The 15,765-nt window shown below is 49.7% G+C and overlaps 1 pseudogene; it reads right to left on the bottom strand.

The window, feature by feature from the left end:
* The window catches only part of LOC126534700 (uncharacterized), a 39,864-nt pseudogene extending 27,272 nt beyond the window's left edge, over positions 1-12,592 (bottom strand).
* Positions 12,593-15,765: the final 3,173 nt, after the last annotated feature.

The following is a 15,765-nucleotide window of genomic DNA, read 5'->3' as shown; positions in this document are numbered from 1 at the left end:
GAGAGCCCATGCGGTCGAATTGGTGTCCAGACCCACACTTTGTCGCCGATGTTGTATGTTACGGCTTTGTGCCGAAGATTGTAGCGTCTGGCGTCACAGTCCTGTTCGTGGATTCGCAGACGCGGAAGCTGCCTAGCTGCCTCTGCTCGTTGCGTTATCTCTTCAGCACCCGTATCATTCTTGTCAAATTCATGAGGGAGCATTGGGCCTAATGTTGTATCCTCCCGGCCGTATACGAGACTGAAGGGTGTCTTGCGAGTGGTCACTTGACGAGCCGTATTGTACGCGAAGGTGACATAAGGTGAAACCTCGTCCCAGTTTTTATGCCCTACATCTATGTGCATGCTTATCATATTAACCAGTGTCCTATTGAGTCGTTCTGTCAGTCCGTTTGTTTGAGGATGATACGCCTTTGTCTTCCGGTGGGCGGTACCACTTAGACGTAGAACGATATCTAAAAACTGGGCCATGAACGCAGAACCTCTGTCTGTGACAACTACTGCGGGAGCGCCATGCCTTAAAGCAACAGATTCCAGAAATACTAGTGCCGCTTCATCTGCTGTTGCCCGTTGCAGAGCACCTGTCTCGGCATATCTAGTGAGATAACCCGGGGCGACGATTATCCACCCATTACCAGTAGTAGACGTTGGGAAGGGGCCCAGAAAGTCCATGCCTACTTGTGCAAATGGTGTGGCCGGTACGTCAACAGGGTGCAGTAAGCCGGCTGGTTTGACGGATGGCGATTTGCGACGTTGGCAATGCAGACATGTCTGAACGTAACGTTTAACGACCGCGGTAAGTCTCGGTCAGTAGTAATTCTGCCGAATCCGTGCCAATGTGCGAGTGTAGCCAAAGTGCCCAGCAGTCGGCTCGTTGTGGCAGGCGTGTAAGATTTCACGTCGAAGCGATGATGGGGCAACAAGCAAGTAGTTGCTGCCACTAGGCGAGAAGTTCTTCTTGTAGAGGACGTTGCGACGCAAGCAGTGCGATGCCAGCCCTCTTGCAAAGAGCCTCGGCACGCTGTTGGTTCGTCCTTCGATGTAATCAATAAGCGGCAGCGATTCAGTGTCATCCCGCTGCTGGCGTGCAAGATCGGCAGTATCCACGAGTCCCAGAAAGACCGTGTCGTCATCGTCTTGTGCTGCCGGCTCAACAGGAGACCGAGAAAGAAAGTCGGCGTCTGCGTGCCGTTTTCCCGACTTGTATGCAACAACGAAGTCGAACTCTTGGAGTCGAAGACTCCAGCGTGCGAGCCGGCCCGAAGCGTCTTTCAAATTAATGAGCCAGCAGAGGGAATGGTGATCGCTAACGACGGTGAAACACCGACCATACAAATACGGACTAAATTTCAGAACTGCCCATACCATTGCGAGGCATTCTTTTTCAGTGGTGGAGTAGTTAGCCGCGGCTCGGGATAGTGTCCTACTGGCGTAAACAATCACTTTTTCGCTGTCGCCCTGCCATTGTACTAGCACCGCCCCTAGACCGACATTACTAGCGTCTGTATGCAATGTCGTCGGGGCTTCCTCATGGAAGTGTGCTAATACGGGAGGCGATTGCATGCGTTTCCGGAGCTCGTGGAATGCCCGCTGCTGGTCTTCACCCCAAGTAAAAGGCATATCTTCTCGGGTGAGTTGTGTTAACGGCCATGCGATGCGCGAGAAATTCGCAATAAATCGCCGATAATATGCACAGAGCCCCAGAAAACATCGCACGGCTTTTTTTGTCTGATGGAATCGGGAAATTAGCGACGGCGGCAATTTTATCCGGATCAGGTCGGACTCCTTGGCTACTGACGACGTGACAGAGGAACTGGAGCTCGTGAAAACCAAAATGGCACTTCTCAGGCTTCAAAGTGAGACCGGCTTCAAAAACAGTTTTCAGCCTTCGTAAGTGTTCGTCGAACGGTGCGGAAAAGACAATCACGTCATCCAAGTACACCAGGCATGTTTGCTATTTGAGTGCGGAGACCAGTGTCCATTAGACGCTCAAGTGTTGCTGGCGCCGAACACAAACCAAAAGGAAGTATCTGAAATGCATAAAGTCCGTCAGGCGTCACAAAGGCTGTTGTCTCATGGTCTCTCTCATCCACTTCAATCTGCCAATAACCGCTTTTGAAGTCCATTGAGGAAAAGTAGCACGCGTTTCGCAACCTCTCCAAGGAATCATCAATACGTGGCAGTGGATAAACGTCCTTTTTTGTGACCTGATTGAGCTTCCGATAGTCGACGCAGAAGCGCAGGCTACCGTCCTTCTTCTTCACTAAAACTACAGGTGATGCCCAAGGACTATTAGATGGTCGAATAACGCCATCTTCCAGCACCGTCTTCACTTGTTTTTGTATTGCTTCGCGTTCCTTTGGGGTCACACGATAAGGGTCTTGTCGGATGGGTCTGGGGTCGACATCAGTAATGATGCGGTGTTTGGTAAGGGGCGTTTGACCAACTCTGGACGCAGAGGAGAAACAGCCCTGGTACTGATTGATGAGCTCAAGGAGACGGTACCGCTCAATGGCTGTTAACGTCGGATTAACGTCTACAATAGGCGTAACTGCGTGGATTGTAGAGGCCGACTCCTGCGCTAAGTGGCAGTCTTGGGGCGCTATAACGTAAAACTATTCCAAACTTTTCTATTCCAATTCTGCTATCAGCCCTCCACGAATGGTCAAAACTTTTTTCGACCACCCTCACTTCACCTGTCTGTCACGCGACGTCACGAAAACCGCGATACCTCCCCATCTGATATGATGCGTACACACTGATAATGAATGAGTTGACAGAAAAAAGAAAAAACTGTTATTTGTGATTCGACCCCTTTTCGCCATTAGCCCTCGGCTATTGGTAAAAAGTTTTCGGGCTGCACCCACTTCACCTGCCTGTCACGCGACGTCACAAAACCGCAAAAACTCACCGCGTCAAAGTGACGTGTACGCGATAAAGATGCATTAATATGCCGAACAAAACTGAATTTTCTTCGGAATAGCCGCAGGCTGCCCCGTTCCGAAAGGAGTGAAAGATGGCTGCCGCCGATCACTCAGACGCTGGCTACTTGCACCTGCCGGAGAGCATGGGTGTATTTGCGTATAATAAAACTTCTTGCGTGCCCGTGTAACGTTTTCGAGCACTTTCGACACATTTACCACCTCATTCTGACACCTCTTGTTTGCTGAGGGTCAGTTTTAGCGCCATTCTTAAGCTTCCGTTGCATGCCGCCGCGATTTTCGACCAGCCACCACAAGCTAAGTTAGGGAAAGCCGACCAATCGCAGACGCCGGCACCACCCTCTTCACCCGGTTATCGATTTTCAGTGCACTGGCTCTGCCCCAGCGAATCCCTCTCCACTTTAGCATTCTCCTCGCCTCTTGTCAGCCAATTAGATACGACAAGCGGCTCAGTGTAGGCAACGTTATTCGTTTTTCAAGCAAACAAAAGTGACCTCCTGTGAACGAGGAGTGCGTTTAATTGGTCTGAACTGTTCAGACAACCCTGCGGGTGACCGCCCGGTGCTTGCGTCGGTGGTCACGCAAATTCGACGTAAGGGGATTGGAATATAAACACATTGGAATAGTTTTACGCTGTAGGGTCCTTGTATTTGTGTCACTTCGTCGAAATAGGCGACAGCAGTGCCTCTAGCGATGTGTCGGCGCTCCTTACTAAAATTCGTCAGCAAGAGTTCGGCGCTTCCGTCGATTACATTGATAGGTGCTCTGGCAATGGAGACACCGCAATTCAGTGCTAGCGCACTGATGTGTTCAGCTACTCCAGCACCATTCTGCAGGCTGTCACAGCGCACCTGTACGAGAGAGCAACTCCGCGGCAAAAGTATGACGTCGTCCGCGGCAATACGTAAGCGAGGTTGTTGTTGCTTCTCATGGGTGACATTATCCGAGCTCGTGGCAAATGTGACGCTTCTGTCAGGGATGTTAATCACGGCGCCGTACTCAAGCAGGAAATCCATGCCCAATATAAGTTCTTTACAACACTCAGTAAGGATGACGAGGGTGGCGACGAAGGTTGAACCGGCGATTAAGAGTCGGGCCGTGCATTTCCCGACAGGCGTCATCAACTGACGTCCAGTGGTTCGTATGTGGGCTCGTGCCATGGTGTCTTCACCTTCCTTAATTTGTCGGCGACCTGTAAGCTTATGATTGAAAAAAATGGGAGCCAGTGTCAACCAGAGTGGCTACTTCGTGGCCGTCAATGCGAACGATGAGCTCGGCGCTGACGATGTGTTACGTCTTTCGTACTTGTATCCGTCGTATTCGTCGTATTCGTCGTATTTGTCGTTGTACTGGGCATCTTTTTCGTCATCGTAGTCTTCACGTCGTCGTTCGTCGATAACGGGGGATGTGGAGAAGTTAGAGTATTGGCAACCTCACCCCCGGAGGTCGCTGCGGCTACTTTCCCCGTCGAGGGCTAGGGGATCTGCCCCTAGTGACGTCGGCAAAACTGCGACGAGTCGGTGAATTGTAGCGCGCAGGAGATGGAGAAGGAGAACGTGGTCGGGGCGTCGTCGTATATTGAGGCTGACTGTTCACAGGAGCGTCGTTGTAAGCGCGTCGACCGTCGTACGGAGAATAAGCATAGTTGGCAGGAAAGCTTGGATGTTGAGCGACACGATAATTTTTCCATTTGTGGCAAACTCTATAGACGTGTCCAGCTTCGCCACAATGGTAGCACACTGGTCGACGGTCGACGGTGCGCCACAAATCGGTTTTCCGGCGCTGATAGTTCGGCGGTAACTCTCCATGGAGCCAAGGAGTGGCGTGCGCATGTCGAAAATACGGCATTGTTTGTGCTGGCATGATCGGCGGGGTCGGTAGAGTCGACGAGGGTGATGATGTCGGCTCTGTTTGTGGCGTAGGGGGTATTGTAGTTATGGGTGTCAACGGCGTTGAGGTTGCGTTGATTGGACGGCGAATCGCCTCCGCATAAGTAAGGCGCCGCGGAATGTTCCCACAGTCTGGCGCTGAAAAAGCTTGCCGGACTTCCTCCCGGACCAGATCAGCAACAAAAGATAACGCTGGCGTCGGTTCCGTAGGCGCAACAAGAAAGCCGAGCTGCCGAAGCTCTTCTCGCACCACCTCTCGGACAACTTCACGCAGACACATGTCGTTACTCGCAGCCAGTACGGAAGTGTTCGCCGCCGAGTTGCTGATATCATGCTGGCGGTATCGTTGATGCAGGGCCCGATCAATGGCTGTAGCCTCTTTTGTGAACTGTGCCACTATGGTCGGTGGATTTCTCACAAGGCCGGCGAACAGTTGCTCCTTCAATCCTCGCAAGAGATATCGCAGCTTTCTTTCCTCTGGCATGTCTGGGTCTGCCCTACGGAAAAGACGGGCCATGTCTTCGGAGAACATAGTAACACTCTCATTTGGTTTTTGAACGCGGATTTCAAGGAGACGCTGCGCGTTTTTCCTCCTGTGGATGCTTGAAAAGGTATCCAGCAGCTGTGCGCGGAAGTTGTCCCACGTGGCAAAGCTCCTCTTCCGGTTTACGTACCACGTACGAGCATTGTCCTTCAAACAGAAATAGACACTTGAGAGTTTGTCCGCCGAGCTGGTCTTATGGTTGTACTGGGCGACGTGCTCGAACTGGTCTAGCCAATCTTGGACGTCTTCAAAGGCATCACCATGAAAGCTCTCCTGGACCATAAGAAATGAAATTCTGGGATATTACCTGCCAAACTTGCGCCTAAATTTAAGTACACGCGAGCGTTTTCGCACTCTGCCCCCATCAACATGCGGAGTTCGTGCTCGAATCAGCGGCCTCGAGCTTAGCATCGCAACTTCATAGGCGCTGGGCTGCCACATCAGGTGGTGATATAGCAGATGCATTAAATATACTGCATTCGTTGTCTTTCCAAAGTGGTCATTTATAGAACTGAAGCTGGAAAAGATACAAACAGCCATTGGAGAGCGCCGTGTTCAGGGCGGAAAGAAAAATGTTGTCTGCAGCAGCGTCTGCCATTTCCGCGCCCATTGCTTGCGGGCGCACAGCCAGATGCTGGCGTTAGGGGAATGTTTTAAAAATACTGCACCAAAAATTTGTATATGCCGTGGGCCAGGCGTACAAAATAATGCAAATAAAATACAATATAGTGCAAAACGCGTACTTAGGCTTGGGATTTTGTAGTGAACTTGGGCTTTTGAGTACGCAGCGCTGATTGGGGACTTTATTTCTAAAGTTCCTGTAATCAAGTTCTCACAAGAAGCAAAAGGAAAAAAAAAGATTAGTGTTCAGTAAATGTGCAAAGGAAGCGGTGATTTTCACAATAGTAATGATGAGGCTTACATTTCAACTATTTTGGTGCCCTTACTGAAAACAAACATTCACAGAAAATAAAAGCAAGAAAGGAGGTAAGTGCTTGCAAAGGTTGCACCTATGTGTTCATGGTTGCTTATTATATTGTGTGTGTGGAAAACGCGGCGTTTAGTACATTCTACAGCGCCAAAAACATGGCTCGGTTTGCTTGGCGGCTGACAGGGAGACGCCAGAAGGCGTCAACAAGTTACTCTTCTTGTGCATGCGCTTTCTTGCGCGACTCAAGCGCTTAGTTTCAGTTTCCCCGCGCAAAAGTGAGACGGTCTCGTGCGGCAGGACCTCGGAGAAGAACATTTCAAGCAATTTAAATATTCATGTCTGATCACCTTGTCACTAGCTACAAACTTTGCAATGTCACTAGCCACGTAACTATGCTAAATAACTATGGTATTATTGTATTAAACTGACTAGGCAGACAGAACATATAATCTGTTTTCTGCCGTCTGTCGTTCGCGATAATGCAGTTTATTCTAATTGAAAATCTTGTCTTTAGTCCTTTGTCGTGAGGAATGTTTTGACTGTATTCGCAGAAACGCCCGGTATATATAAAGAATAAATGTTTTAATCGCAGCGCCCTGCGGTTGCCCCCAGATGTTGTCAGTCTACGGCCTTAAAGTTGTGTTTAAGCTTAACGGTTTGATATCGAATTGTTTTGTTCGAGTGGTTCTGTATAATCAATGACGATTGGTTGTGCAGGCCAAAAAAATATATTCACAAGAAAAAGGAATGGTACGTTGTTGCAAACTTCTCCCGGACAGCTAATCCAGTGTCTGGATGCAGCCCCTCACACAGGCCCGCAGTACCACCGGCGGTTGAGTCAAACCCTTGCGGGTGTTCATTAGCGTCTTCGATATAAACACGCCAGGCATCATACCCCAGGTTGGGGAGACTCCGTCGTATATCCGCAATGTTTCGACCCACCGCCTTCCGGTATTCACAGTATTGACATGCGGATATCACACCACATGACTGTGAAACTGGTACTCACTGGTGGGGTAAGAGTGATTAATGTAGCTTTAGAGTGTCCCATTAGCCAGTGGTTGTGTTGACAGCATGGCTGAATGGGAGCGTTAGTGAAACAAATATCAGGTGGAGGACGTTCTGGCATAAATTATTTGCATTTGAATCATGTATTCCTTATGTGAATATCTATCTCAGCTTAGCGTACCCGGGACCATTATTATGATTGCGCTTTTTTTGTTCTAGTGCGTTTTAGTACGTTCTAAATATCGGCAGGGGTCTGGGTTCCTATGTAGATTAGAAGAACTTCTTGTTGGGCAGGTTGGTGCTTATTACGAAACAGTTTTATAACAGCGCAAACAAACGACTACAGAGTGAGAGCACGCAAGGACTGCGCCTCTCCTTGCGTGCTCTCTCTCTTTGGTTGTTTGTTCGCGCAGTTATAAAACGGCTTGGGTTCAGCACTTGCAAAGCTTTCGTTTTGGATACAAATTTTAGTTCGTGTTCGGTGGGACGCCCCGCTAATAATTCGATAAACTACGGCATATTACTGAACTCACTTGAACAAGGAATGAAGAAATTAAATGAAAGCCAGCAGTGAGCTGTACCGTGGCGAAGGAATGAATACCTGAATTTGTGAATATTTATTCGGCAATATATTTGCTGTAGCGTTAATGATTTAGTTCAGTAGATTAATAAAGCAATGAAATTAGTTAATTTTTCTTTTTGCAATAAAATAAAATCAGACTAGACAACGCAGGCGGCACATTTTCACTGCTGCCAAAAGTCTACATGTTTTCGAGCTGGAACAAAATATTTTCCAATCATTCTGCCTTGAGACATGTCTTCCACGTTTGCAAAATATGGCCGGCTGCATTGAATTTTCTTCGCTGCTTGCCCTTGTGGCTGGTATTCAAAGAATACATTTACCAAGGGAAGACAAGCTCGGGAAGTTTTTGCTGTGAGTCTTCCACTCTTCAAGAAAATTTACCATCTCTTCAATGCCATCGTTATGCAGCTACCTGCCTGACTTGTCATTTTGTTTTGGCTATCCAACGTCTTGTGCGACACTTGAAATTCGTCCTTCAAGCTCCATGTTGGTTTCTTTCGCAATGTGGAGGCACAGTCAACGCTTTGAGTGGGTGTAGAAGGTGGGGGCATATTGAACACCTTTCCCCTGACATCAATATATGCTGTGCACTATTCTGTTTCAATGGCGGACACAGAAGCTATGCAACAGTCTGTGCTTCTTTGAGGTGACAGGAACTTTATTGTGACAGGAACAGGAACTTTATTAGAGCGTCCTGAGGAACTTGATTGGGGGGAACCAAAAGCTCCCCAATCAAGTTCGGGGCTCCGCCCACGACAGGTCAGGGAGGTGGTGACTCTCCGCGACGTTGCGGGCCCTCTGCACGGTCTGCAGTTGGTTCGTGAAATCCGAGCTCTTCAGCAAGACGTCCCACTTGGACTTGTATTGAAGGTCGGAGCCCGCGTTGTGCGGGCACAGTCAGAGCATGTGGTCGAAGGAGCAGCGTGCGTGACCGTATTTGGAGCATGACTGCGGGAAGTTGGGGTCTATCCTTCTAAGCACTCTGGCGGTGAGGTAGGATCTGGTCTGTAAGAGCCTGAAAGTGATGGCCCGAGCCCTGTTCCGTTTGGGGCTGGGGGGAGGGAATTTCCTCCTGCGGTGTCTGTAATGCGACGTAATTTCGTGAAAGCTGGTAAGAGGATCTTTGAAGGGGCAATCCTGTGGGAAAGGACTGTTAGCTCGGGCGCGGTTCGTGCATTCACGCGCCAGTCAGTTGGTCGAGCTCGTTAGGGTTGCAACCCACTTGGTCAGTTACATCGTTCACGTGGGTCGCGAACCACGCTTTGGTATGAGTTGCAGTTTCTTCGCCCGTAGTAATACGAAAGGATCTGTTGACGATACCGGCAGCGTGTTTAGAAACTAGAGCGGACGAGGAAGCCCTGACCGCCTTGCGCGAGTCGGAGTAAATGGTTGTCGGGCCTTTTGCGGCTTGAAGAGCCAAGCCTATCGCGGTTTTCTCCGCCTCGTTCGCGTGTTTGGTGTAGATTGACGCGGCACTGATAAGTGTTCCGCGCGCGTCAATGACCGAGATTTCAAACCTGTCTTCGCTGTCATATTTGGCGGCGGCGACGAAGAATGCATCTGCCCCGTAAGGATCGATTCGTTGAAGGATGGTTCTAGCCTGCGCTCTTCAGCGTCCTCCGTTATATATTGGGTGGATGTTGCTCGGTGCGGGCTCAACCTGTATACCTTTCCGGGCTAATTTAGACGGGGGTGTCTGTCGAGCGGTGCCTGTATAGGGAGTATACCAACCTGATCAAGAATCTTAATTTCCGGCTTAGTTGACGAAAGCCTGGAGACCTGTGAAATAAACTGTGCTTCTATTAATTCGTCTGTGGTATTGTGAATTCCGAGCTCAAGTAGTTTTACCTTACTAGCGGACTGTGAAATACCGAGTATTCTTGTGACGCCGGACCAGATGAGCGTGTCCAGCTTGTTCTGTTAGATTTTGCTCCATTTGAGGTACGGTGTCGTGTAAGTAATATGACTGATGAAGAAAGCTTGGAAGATCCTGAGTAGGTTGTCCTCCTAGAGTTCCCCCTTTTGCTTGTGGTTCTAATGATTAGTCTTAGTATATTTTTCGCCTGCGCTCCTAACTTGTTTAGAGCTTCTGCATCACAGCCTTTGGCGTTGATTAAATGTCCAAAAATTTTGAGCTCACCCTCGGAATGGGGTGTCCTTCTCGAGTCGTTATTTCGACTGGCAGCGTGTCCAGAGGCTCGAGATTCCTAACGCCCTGCCTCGACTGTCTGTAGAGGAGGAGTTCGGATTTGGTCGGTGACAGCTTGAGACCCCTGCATGTAAGAAATTCTTCCGTTACATCTATGGCTGCCTAGAGAGATTGCTCTAGATCGGCAAGAGATCCCCCCGGGGACCACATTGTGATATCGTCTGCATAGATTGCGTGGATTATTTTTGGAAGCGTGGCCACCCTCTCGGAGAGTTTATGCATGGCGATGTTAAATAGTAGCGGGGAAAGGACCGAGCCCTGAGGGGTTCTGCAGCTGCCCAGTTCGTAAGGACCACCCGAAATCGTGCCCAGTCGAAGGGACGCTTTCCTTTGAACGAGAGAGGGAAATTAAAGAATTTCCGCCCTAGGTTGAGATAGGAAATTTGAGGCACATTATCAAAGGCCTTAGCGAGGTCGAGTACAATGATACCTCGTACGTCCCGCGTCTCGTTGTCGAATATGGATCTTTTCAGGAGGAGGATTGCGTCCTGTGTGGCGAGTCCCTTTCTAAAACCCATTAGATTATGTCTAAATAGTTAGTGGTTTTCTATGTGTTCGACGATTCGATTGTGTACGGCATGTTCGGCCACTTTGCAAATGCACGATGTTAGAGAGATGGGACGCAGGTTATCTATGGGCGGATATTTCACCGGTTTGGGGATGAGCATCAACTTGGCCGTGCGCCTTCCGATGGGACCTGCCCCAAGCTCCACACCTCGTTTATCTCTGCCGTTAGGATTTCGATGGCCTTGTCGTCCAGGTTCTGGAGGAGCTTGTTGACTCCGTCTGGCCCCGGGGCCGATCTTCCATTTAAGTTGAAGAGTACGTGTCGGATTTGTGAAATTGTAAAAGTTTAATCTAATTATGGCCTGTCTAGCCCCGTGTAACCCGCTCTCGCATTTATGCCTTGCGAGTCACCTTCCTTGACGGGTAGGTAACTTCGTGCCAGGTCGTTGACAATTATTTCGTTTGTGAGGCCCGAGGTGACCCGTTTATGTATGAGTCTATCGACGGCGAGATTTAACGCATTCCTGGAATGTTTGTCGTTGAGGAGGCTTTTAAGCAGATTCCACTTACTACCTCTTCTCATGCGACCATCGTTTTCTTTGCATGTCTCGTCCCACTGTTGCAGGGCCAGTTGTCTTGAATACCACTCTATTTCCTTGTTTAGTGACGTTAGTTTTGCTCGTAGTCGGAGATTTAATTTCTGCATTTTCTACCTCTCCCCAAAAGCGTGTTTAGCCTCCAGGAGATGCGCTAACCGCGAGTCCATTTTGGGAACTTCAAGTTGTGCGCTGATTTCATTGGTCGCGTTTTTGACGGCCTGTTTGAGATTGGCAATTAGATCTTCGAAGAATTTGCTTGAAGGGGCCGTTTCGGATCGAATTTGCCGGAACAGATCTCATTCGACGTATTCGTATTTGACCGGAGGTTTCGGTTTGACCTGCACCGCGATTTGGAGAACGTAGGGGTCACTACCCGAGTCCTTCTTTAGATTATCCCACGTGCCCTCGATATTTTGGAAGAATGCGAGGTCTGGCGTTGTGTATCGACTGACCGAACTACCCCTTCCAGTGCGAAACCTAGGATCCCTAACAAGCGTGAGGTTAAAATCGGCTGCACATCCGGCTAAGTGTGTGCCCTTCTTGCTGTTAAGGCCGTATACCCATTCAGTGTTCGGAGCGTTGAAGTCCTCCGCAATTAAGAGGGGTGCGTTTCTGGCTGCCCTGATTGCGGAATGGAATAGTGCATTAACGCCTCGGTTCCTTTCTGCAGGCGAACTGCAGACGTTAGGAATAAAGACATTCGCGTTGCTCGATCTACTGGGCGCGAGCTCGATTAGTTGTACTTCTAGTCCACTCCGATATGTTGGAACGGCGTGCTCCACAAAGGAGACGCTCTTTTTAACTAAGGCGGCAATGCCTGTCCCCGTTTCGCCTTTGTGCGCTACTGCGCGACACCCCGACCGAGTGATCTTTTTCTCCACGAGCGTCTCCTGCAGTAAGATGACTTGTGCCTTGTCTGACGAGCTGACCTAACGGAGCCTCGCGCCACTGGAAGCTAGCGCAGTTCCACTGCCAAATTTTATCGGTATTCTTATTTGTGATCGCGATCTTGTTTACTGTGAAATCTTTAGAAACGTTTGGCGCCCCGGTCGGGATTTGATTAGGTTGGGAGCGGTGCCGTATGTGTTGTTTGTCTAGTTTTGGGCTGAGCCCTAGGTCTTTTTAGCTGCGTTGCTCTCAACTCTATGGCGGAGAGCATTTTCATAATACCACTCTGGGTCTTTTCCAATTTACCCTCGTTTTTGACGGGGGAAGCCGAGGCGGTAGACGGGGTCTCACTGACCTCGTTTATGTCACGCTCTTCTTCCTCCGCCGTGTCGCTAAATGGTTCCGGGTTGAGCGCCTTGCGTTTCGACTGACCGGCTAACGGATCTAGTTTACTGTTGCTAATCTCGTGCCGGTTTATGAGTTTTCTTTTCATGCTGTTAAAGATTTCCTTAAGCTCTGTGAGCTTGCGTCTAAGTTGCCTATTTTCTGTTTCGAGCGCTTGGATACGGGGATCGATCCTATGCTCTGGCTGTGCCTCACCTTTAGTTTTATTGTTTGATGCGTTCTTCTTCCCAGACGTTTTTCGTTCAGGTGCAATTCGCTTTGCAGAAATTGTGTTCCTGTCTGAAAGCCGCAACTGTCGGCGAGTCTGTACAGGCAGCAGCGAGTTGTTTTTTCAACTTTGTGCAGTACAAGAGGACCAGAGGCAACGTTGGCTGCTACTTCTGATCTACCTTCTCGTAGGCTTCTCTGAGTGGTTTCAGTAAGTTTATGATGTATTTTATGGCGAAGCTTACTGAGATTATTCTAGATGAACTTACTATTTCTCAAAGAAAACTAAATTTCATGCAATTGTGTGTGCATGCATGTCAGATTTGCAAGTTTTCAGTTGCATCATGTGGTCACATCTTAGCAGACGCCATGAGGCAAATGACTGGTGCGACTGGTTTTCTTCATGTAGGTAACCACTAACTTCCTTTTCTGAAGGTGGCAGTGAAGGTAAAGCAGGATTTAAGCAAGGTATGCCTCATAAAACGTGCGCTGAGAATGGTGCTGTGCAATGCTGGAGTTAACTATTTTATAAGAGCCTATTGCAGTTGTAAAGGGGTGTATTTAATAATCCAGCTGGTAGCGTCAAGCGTAACCGGGAAGTCGGGCGACGCAAAGCAAGAACCGCTGGAGGGCCGAGTAGCTATCGGTCATGCCGAGCACTGGCGTTCCGGCTGGCTCAGTGGTTGCACGCCAGGCAATGAATAGGTGATCTGGCTGGCCTTGTCCGTATGCTCTTCTTCTTCCTTACATATTGGTATTATTCGCACCTTCGTTAATCAGAAGTAATACATTATGTAGGATTATAGGAATTTCAGGTCCGCTTCTGATGGCGAGACTGATAGACATGACGTTCGCAGGGGTGTTCCGCAGGGTGGCGTCCTTAGCCCAATATTGTTCAATGTCATACTGGTGGGCCTTGCAGACGAGCTACCTGAAACAGCGCATATCAGCACGTACGTGAATTATATTTGTACCTGGTCATCTCGGGTCACACGCCCACAAGTGCGTGCAAGGCTTCAACGTGCGGCTGCTATCACGGCGAGGTACTTGCGCCGTAGAGGCCTGTAACTCTCAGTAACTAAGTGTGCAGTGTTGGCATTCACGCCCAAATCAATGTCCCACCAATCGTTGTCGACGAAACTGCGCTCCCTTTAGTCACCCACCACCGATTTCTTGGCGTTATAATAGAACGCAATCTTTCTTGGACCAAACATGTTACTGCACTTATGGCATAACTGACCAACTTCATACACGTTCTTCATGTAATATCTGGACTGAGATAAGGCCTCTCTGAATGAACTTTGCTCCAATCGTACCAGGCACTTTTTGTGGGCTACATACGCTACAGCATGCCTGTGCTAGCTAATATGGGATCATCCTGTATACGCACGCAGGAGAGCGTTCAGGAACAAGCACTGCGGATATGCCTTGGCTTGCCACGCTGTGTGTTAACTAAGGGCACAATAGCGGAACCACGGGCTTGTCCAATCGACATATACAGGTCTTGTGAACCTGTACGAACCTATCTTCGCCGGCTGACCAGACACTCTCATCATCCTCTGTCAACACTTCCAAGAACCAACCTTCACTGTGGTTTTTCTAAAGCAATTGCATGTCATGCAAGCCTTCCACCTGCAAGGTTCCAGGCCCCCAACATCACCGAGACACCTCCATGGACATTGCCAAGACCACTAATGAGGCTTCAGATACCCGGAATGATGAAGAAATCCCAGGTTTCCTCCATTGGCTTGAAACAGCTCACCCTGTCCCATATATTTACAATATATATTGGGACTGTACAAGTATATACCGATGGTTCGATCACGCCATCTACCAAAACGGCCGCATTTGTCATCCCACAACTTGGGATTACTCGGCAATTCAAATTAGACCACAAGTCGACATATACGACTGCGGAACTTGCGGAAATACGGGAGGCTGTCTGCTTTATGAGAACGCGGACACCTCATAAATAGACGGTATTCTGCGATGCCAAATCAGCACTACAGGCACTAGCATGTTTTTGAAAGAAAGGACCATACTACCTGCTCAGGCTGGAAATCGCCGAACTTCATCACAGTGCCGAGTTAAGTGGCCCCGTGATCACTTTTCAATGGGTGCCTAGTTATTGTGGTGGTATTGTGGTTATTGTGGCGTCGTCCCCGAAGAGGTCCGACGCCAGACCAGAATCGACCCCATACCGAAGAACATGAATCCCGAGTTCAACAAGGGAAGAAGAGCGGCGAGGGCCAAGGCTCTCATCGACCAGCATGCCAACGACGAACACGCGCGGTACGTGGACGCGGCCGAATACCAACGGAACGCCTTCGCAGCGGTCGTCATAGAGGCGTCAACCGGCGCCACGAGGACGGCAGCGAGCGTGAGAAGCACCGAAGCGGAGCAAGCGGAGGAGGTAGCCATCGCCCTGGCCATCGCCGACGCAGAATGCCATACGGTGCTGAGTGACTCAAGACAGGCGGTGCGTAACTTCGCCAAAGGGCAAATCTGCAGGAAGGCTGAGCGCATACTGCGAGCGGTAAAACTAGACGAACGCAAAGTACGACTCAAGTGGTTCCCGGCGCACGCGGGCGACGCGTCGGAACGCAATGAGAACCATAATGAGACGGCACACGCCGCGGCGCGAGCGCTAACCAACCGCGCCCCGGCGAGAGACCGTCCGACGTGGTTCGGAACTAAGGACCGCATGACGGATTACAATGAAATCGCGAAGGCCTACCGCTTGGCTCGCAGGACTCTTCCACCCCCGCACCCGAGACTGAGTCGAGCGGAGGCGGTAGTGCTGAGACAGCTCCAGACCGGATCGCTACCGAGCCCGAAACTGATGCATCGCATGTACCCCGAGACATATCCGACAGATATGTGCAGAGTCTGCCGGAGGGAGACCGCAGACTACACGCACATCTTGTGGGACTGCATGAAATATCCAGAAGACGCTAAATCAAGAACACTCCCACCGCGGCTCGAGGCAGCCGCAAAGAGCTACGACCGAGACGATCAGCTCTGGGCCGTCCAGCAGGTCCTCGAGGCGCTCGA

This window comes from Dermacentor andersoni, chromosome 7 (assembly GCF_023375885.2).
Source record: "Dermacentor andersoni chromosome 7, qqDerAnde1_hic_scaffold, whole genome shotgun sequence".
NCBI classification, from domain to species: Eukaryota; Metazoa; Arthropoda; class Arachnida; order Ixodida; family Ixodidae; genus Dermacentor; species Dermacentor andersoni.
This window is presented reverse-complemented; position numbering and strand designations above follow the sequence as displayed.